Source organism: Mastomys coucha, unplaced genomic scaffold, assembly GCF_008632895.1.
Source record: "Mastomys coucha isolate ucsf_1 unplaced genomic scaffold, UCSF_Mcou_1 pScaffold23, whole genome shotgun sequence".
Classification (NCBI taxonomy): domain Eukaryota; kingdom Metazoa; phylum Chordata; class Mammalia; order Rodentia; family Muridae; genus Mastomys; species Mastomys coucha.
In genome coordinates this window covers 82,684,529-82,689,828 of record NW_022196906.1, presented here as the reverse complement: position 1 = coordinate 82,689,828, position 5,300 = coordinate 82,684,529, and the positions used below count along the sequence as shown (strand labels likewise).

The window sequence follows — 5,300 nt, the reverse complement described above, 5'->3', positions numbered from 1 at the left end:
TTCTTAAATCGCTTATTAAACATCTATTGTGGATTTGCCAAGCATTATAGAGATAAACAGAGCTTATTTGTTTTCATCCTCAGAAGTTCAAAGTCCTGGATGAGATGGATACATGAGCTAACAAGTCAGAAGGTGGAATTGATGTCTCGGGGACATCTTCTCAGACAAGGAGGAGCCTGAAGCAGGGATGAGCCACACCTGTCTGGGTTACTGTCTGGGTTACTGTGTGGATTCAGAGAGGAAACACAGATGTTAGAGAAAGTATTGAAAGCATGTCCAGCAGCAAAGAAAAGGCATTTTATTCAGAAGTGCTAGCATGTTCAAGTTTTCATGGCCCCCTAAAAGTTGTTTTGGGTTTTGTAATGGGGGCCTTACCATGCAGCTCTGGTTGGTCTGGAGCTATCTATGTAGACAAGGCTGGCCTTGAATTCACAGAGATCCAGCTGCCTCTTCTTGGTCACAATGCTTTATTTATTTATTTTTAACAGAAAGATTTATTTTATTTTTTTGTATGTAAGTACATTGTAGCTGTACAGATGGTTGTGAACCTTTGTGTGGTTGTTGGGAATTGAATTTTTAGGACCACTGGTCGCTGGGCCGAAGATTTATTTATTGTTATACATAAGTACACTGTAGCTGACTTCAGACACACCAGAAGAGGGCGTCAGATCTCATTACGAGTGGTTGTGAGCCACCATGTGGCTTGGCTGGGACTTGAACTCAGGACCTTTGGAAGAGCAGTCAGTGCTCTTACCCGCTGAGCCATCTTGCCAGCCGACTGTGAGTGCTTTAGAAGCTGCTCCTACCATAGCCATGTGAGTGCTGGGGTTACAGGTATGTTCTACCACATACATCTTTGCTCATAGTGTTTCAGGGAAACGGTGAGGCAGCTGCAGTAGCCAAACCTGGTGGAACACAAGGTTTTTAAGGTTGCAACACAAACAGTAAGCGCTATTCTGAAAACAGCCACGAGCTTTCTAATTGAGGGACTATTCCTTGATACCAAATAAGATTTATATGAACATTTTGAGTTTTAATTGATAGGAATCTTCTCTCAATGTATGAAGAAAATAAAGGATAGTGTACTGGCTGTGGTTAAATCCAACCTTATCTATGGTGTTTCTCATAGAAATCCTTTTCTTTCCTCCCTCCTGTCTTCCTGCCTTTATTTCCTATTCCTACGGCAGTCAGAAAACAACTTGTGGGAGTTGGTTTTCATCTCCTACCTTATTTTTGAGTCAAGGTCTCTCTTGTATTTCTGCCTCTGCACTACACACTAGCTGGCCTAAAAGCTTCTTAGCAACCCTCAGTGTAGGCGTGCTGGAGTTACAGGTATGTGCCATCCACATCCAGCTCTATGGTGCTCCCTATTGATCTATATACACCTGTTCTTTGCTCCTAGCAGAGGAAATACCCCACAAGCCTTCGCAGTTAAAGATACATTCTTTATTTGCTGGGTGTTTTCAAGCCGTGTGGCAAATTATTTATAAATGTGATTACAGAATCCCTCCCCTCTATGGGCCCCCACATGGCCCCACACTCTTGCAGCGTGATGTTGCTTTCTGTTTGGTTAATGGGGACGGTTTCTTCTTCTTCCTCCTTTGGATGCGTACAGCGTGGAGAATGAAGGGCAGCACTGAGCATCCTAAGCTACGACTCAAAATCCAATCCTTACAGATGCTGCTGACAGATGCGGATGCTTGCTTGGCTGCTGTGAGGCATGGGGATGACCTCACAGACAGCTCCAATGTCGGAAGAGGAACTGTGCTGCATGCACGTGCTACTGGTGAATGTGTACCTTGAGTGTGCATCCCCAGGTCAGGCAAGCGAAAGAATTTGGTACCTAAAATGGTTATTAATTTTTAATAAATAAATAAATACATTTCCTTTGAGACAGGGTTTCTGCGTTGCTCTGGCTGTGCTGGAACTCACTTTGAGAACCAGGCTGGCCTCGAACTCCAGAGACCCGTCTGGCCACCACTGCCCACCAATGGTGGTTACTATTTTTTTTTTTTATTAGATGTTTTCTTTATTTACAATATCTCCTTTACCAGGTTCCCCTCCAAAAGAAAAAATAAAAATAAAATAAAATAAGAAAAAAAAACCCCAAAACTAAGACAATCCTCTGTTTCCTCCCCCCTTCCCCTACTCACCACCCCACCCTCTCCCACTTCCTGGTCCTGGTATTCCCCTACACCGGGGCATAGAACCTTCACAGGACCAAGGTCCTCTCCTCCAATTGAAGACTGACTTGGCCAACCTCTGCTATACACATGCTGCTGGAGCCATGATGTGTACTCCCACTATGTGTACTCTTTGGTTGGAGTTTAGTCCCTGGAAGCTCTGAGGGTACTAGTTAGTTCATATTGTTGTTCATCCTAAGGGGCTGCAAACCCTTTCGCTCCTTTGGTCCTTTCTCTAACTCCTTCATTGGGGACCCTGTATTCAGTCCAATGGATGACTGTGAGCCTCTACTTCTGTATTAGTCGGGTACTGTCAGAGCCTCTCAGGAGACAGCTATATCAGGTTCCTGTCAGCCAGGACTTGCTGGCATCCACAATAGTGTCTAGATTTGATGACTGAATATGGGAAGGATTCCCAGTTGGAGCAGTCTCTGAATTGTTCTTCCTTTAGTCTATTCTCCAAGCCAATGGTTGTTACTTTTAAAAGACAGTAAGTTTTGAGCTGCTTTGTTAACCGCTGACACTCAGACTTTCAAGGGCCTTTCTGTGTGCGAACTCCAATCTTATTCTGAAATCAGACTAGAATCAGGAACCTTCTCAGCACTTGGCTAGAGCCCAGCGAGACTTCAGGGACAGCAGCTGCTCAAATCTCCTCTCCCTTTCGGGTTCTTTATCTGCATCTGGAGTGAAAGGAGCTCCGTTCTGGTTCAGAAGGGTCCTACAGCTCTCCAGAGCACATGAGGCATTGGACACGCACCCATTGAGACCCACAGGACCTAGGACAGCACCCAGTGCCACTCCCTTCTTTTCCATTCAGACCAGAGAGGTAAAAGTCTGCATGATTTCAAAACCTGCTTCTCCTTGTGGTTCTGGCTTGCCTGCTTGTCCCTGCTGCCTTCTGGAAGGAAGCGCTATGGCCCTTTAGTATTGTTTCCTTTCCCTGAAGTATGCTTCTGTTTACGACTATATATACATTCATTCTCCAGCTTCCAGACACATCTTCTCTATATTTCAGCTCAAAACTCTTGGACTCCAGGCTCCGTAAGTCAGGAACCTGGTCTGCCCAATACAGTGGGCAGCAAGTAAGTGGAGAAATGAGTGGTTTACTCCTGTGAATGAGAAAAAATGCATCTTAGGAAAAATTAGTTAGAATATATTAAATTTAGACTCATCCCTACATATAATCCCTAGGAATCGGGTCCAAATATCAACAATGAGAAGCAAAACAAGACTCATCATCAACCGAAGACCAGAATTTAGAATTTGTAAAAGAACTAAACAATGTCTGTTACATTTATTTATTCCCGGGTGCTCATGTGTGCTTGTGCACGTGGGGGTCAGATGTCAGCTTGTGGGGGTTGTTTTTATTCCTTCCACCATGTGGGGCCCAGGAAACAAACTCAGGCTATCAGGTTTGGCAGTTCACGTTTATCCAATGAGCCATCTTGACAGCCCTAGACAATGTTTATAAATTCTAATTACCAATGGATCTTTGTAAATCCACATAGTTTTTAAGTTCTGCCAAATGAGCTGGCAGGTATTATTTAAGTAGATCGAATTGGGTGGTTTAGGAGGTTTATATGTGATTAAAATACAAGTGCTTACCGTTCCCCAAACCTAAAATTGAGGAGTTGCTAACCTATTTGCAGACTGTGGGAGGCATTCTCAGAAATCTGAAGGAGAAAGGGCAAGAAAGATTAGTTTGCTAACGAAGCCAAAGCATGAATAAGTCTAAAAACATTCTGATGTGCCTTCAAAGGGTGTCTTAAAAAGTCCAACCCTCTGGGGGCTGGAGAGATGGCTCAGCAGTTAAGAGCATTGACTGCTCTTCCGAAGGTGTTGAGTTCAAATCCCAGCAACCACAGGGTGGCTCACAACCATCTGTAATGAGATCTGATGCCCTCGCCTGGAGTGTCTGAAGACAGCTACAGTGTACTTACATATAATAAATAAATAAATAAATCTTTTTTTTTTTTTAAAATAAGTTAAACCCTAGAGAGTGGGACCTGGGGAAACCCATGGGAGAAAGGGTGACTCAGAATGAGGCTTTGAGACAGAACAAAAGCAGTTCTTAAGTTGAACAGGTTTTAAATTGAGCCACTAAGAGTTATGATAACTTTGTAGCATTGACATTGCTTTCTCCTGGGGTGTATTTCAGTGCTCAAATTAAGCAATTAAGAGTGTTTACCCGATCTGTCCCAACACTGGGAGTAACAGGGACCAGCGGGATCAGGCACACAGGAACTCCACCAGCCCAGTGACTCGGGCTCCTTCTGGTCTGTCTGGGCTGGTGTCCAGAGCAGACCTTGGGGGAAAGCTCTGCAGCCAGTCCCACAACACACAGAGGAAGCCCCACTCCCAGGTGCTCTAACAAGCCCAGGATCACAGGATCCCAGGATCACAAGGATCACAGAGACAGCTTGACTCTGAGGAGTTCTGACACAATCAGGATCACAAGAAGGACAGGTTCCAGTCAGATTTAGCAAGAGCAGGTAGCACTAGAGACAAGCAGATGGAGGAGCAAGCATAAGAAAATAAACAACACAAACCAAGGTCACTTGGCATCATCAGAGCCCAATTCTCCCACCAGAGCAAGTCCTGGTCACACCATTACACTGGAAAAGCAAGATTCAAATATAAAATCATTTCTCATGGTGATGATACAGGACTTTAAGAAAGACATAATTAGCACCCTCAAAGAAATACAAGAGAACACAGGTAAACAGCTAGAAGGTCTTCAAGAGGAAACACAAAAATCTCTTAAAGAACTACAGGAAAACACAATCAAACAGGTGAAGGAAATGAGCAAAACCATTCAGAATCTAAAAATGGAAATAGAAACAATAAAGAAAACAGAAAGAGAGACAACCCTGGCCATACAAAACCTAGGAAAGAAATCTGGAGTCATAGATGCAAACATCACCAATAGAATACAAGAGATAGTGCTCACTTCGGCAGCACATATACTAAAATTGGAACGATACAGAGAAGATTAGCATGGCCCCTGCGCAAGGATGGCACGCAAATTCGTGAAGCGTTCCATATTTTTTTAACCACCAACCAAGGACTGCACATAGAGGGGTCTGATTGTTCAAGCAGCATGTGTATGGTAGAGGA

General features: G+C 43.9%; 1 non-coding gene across 1 annotated transcript; it reads left to right on the top strand.

Moving 5' to 3' along the window:
- Nucleotides 1-5,125: 5,125 nt before the first annotated feature.
- LOC116073995 lies at nt 5,126-5,232 on the top strand. The gene has a single exon (XR_004111989.1). It is a non-coding gene; the product is annotated as a U6 spliceosomal RNA (small nuclear RNA).
- The last annotated feature ends 68 nt before the right edge of the window (nt 5,233-5,300 follow it).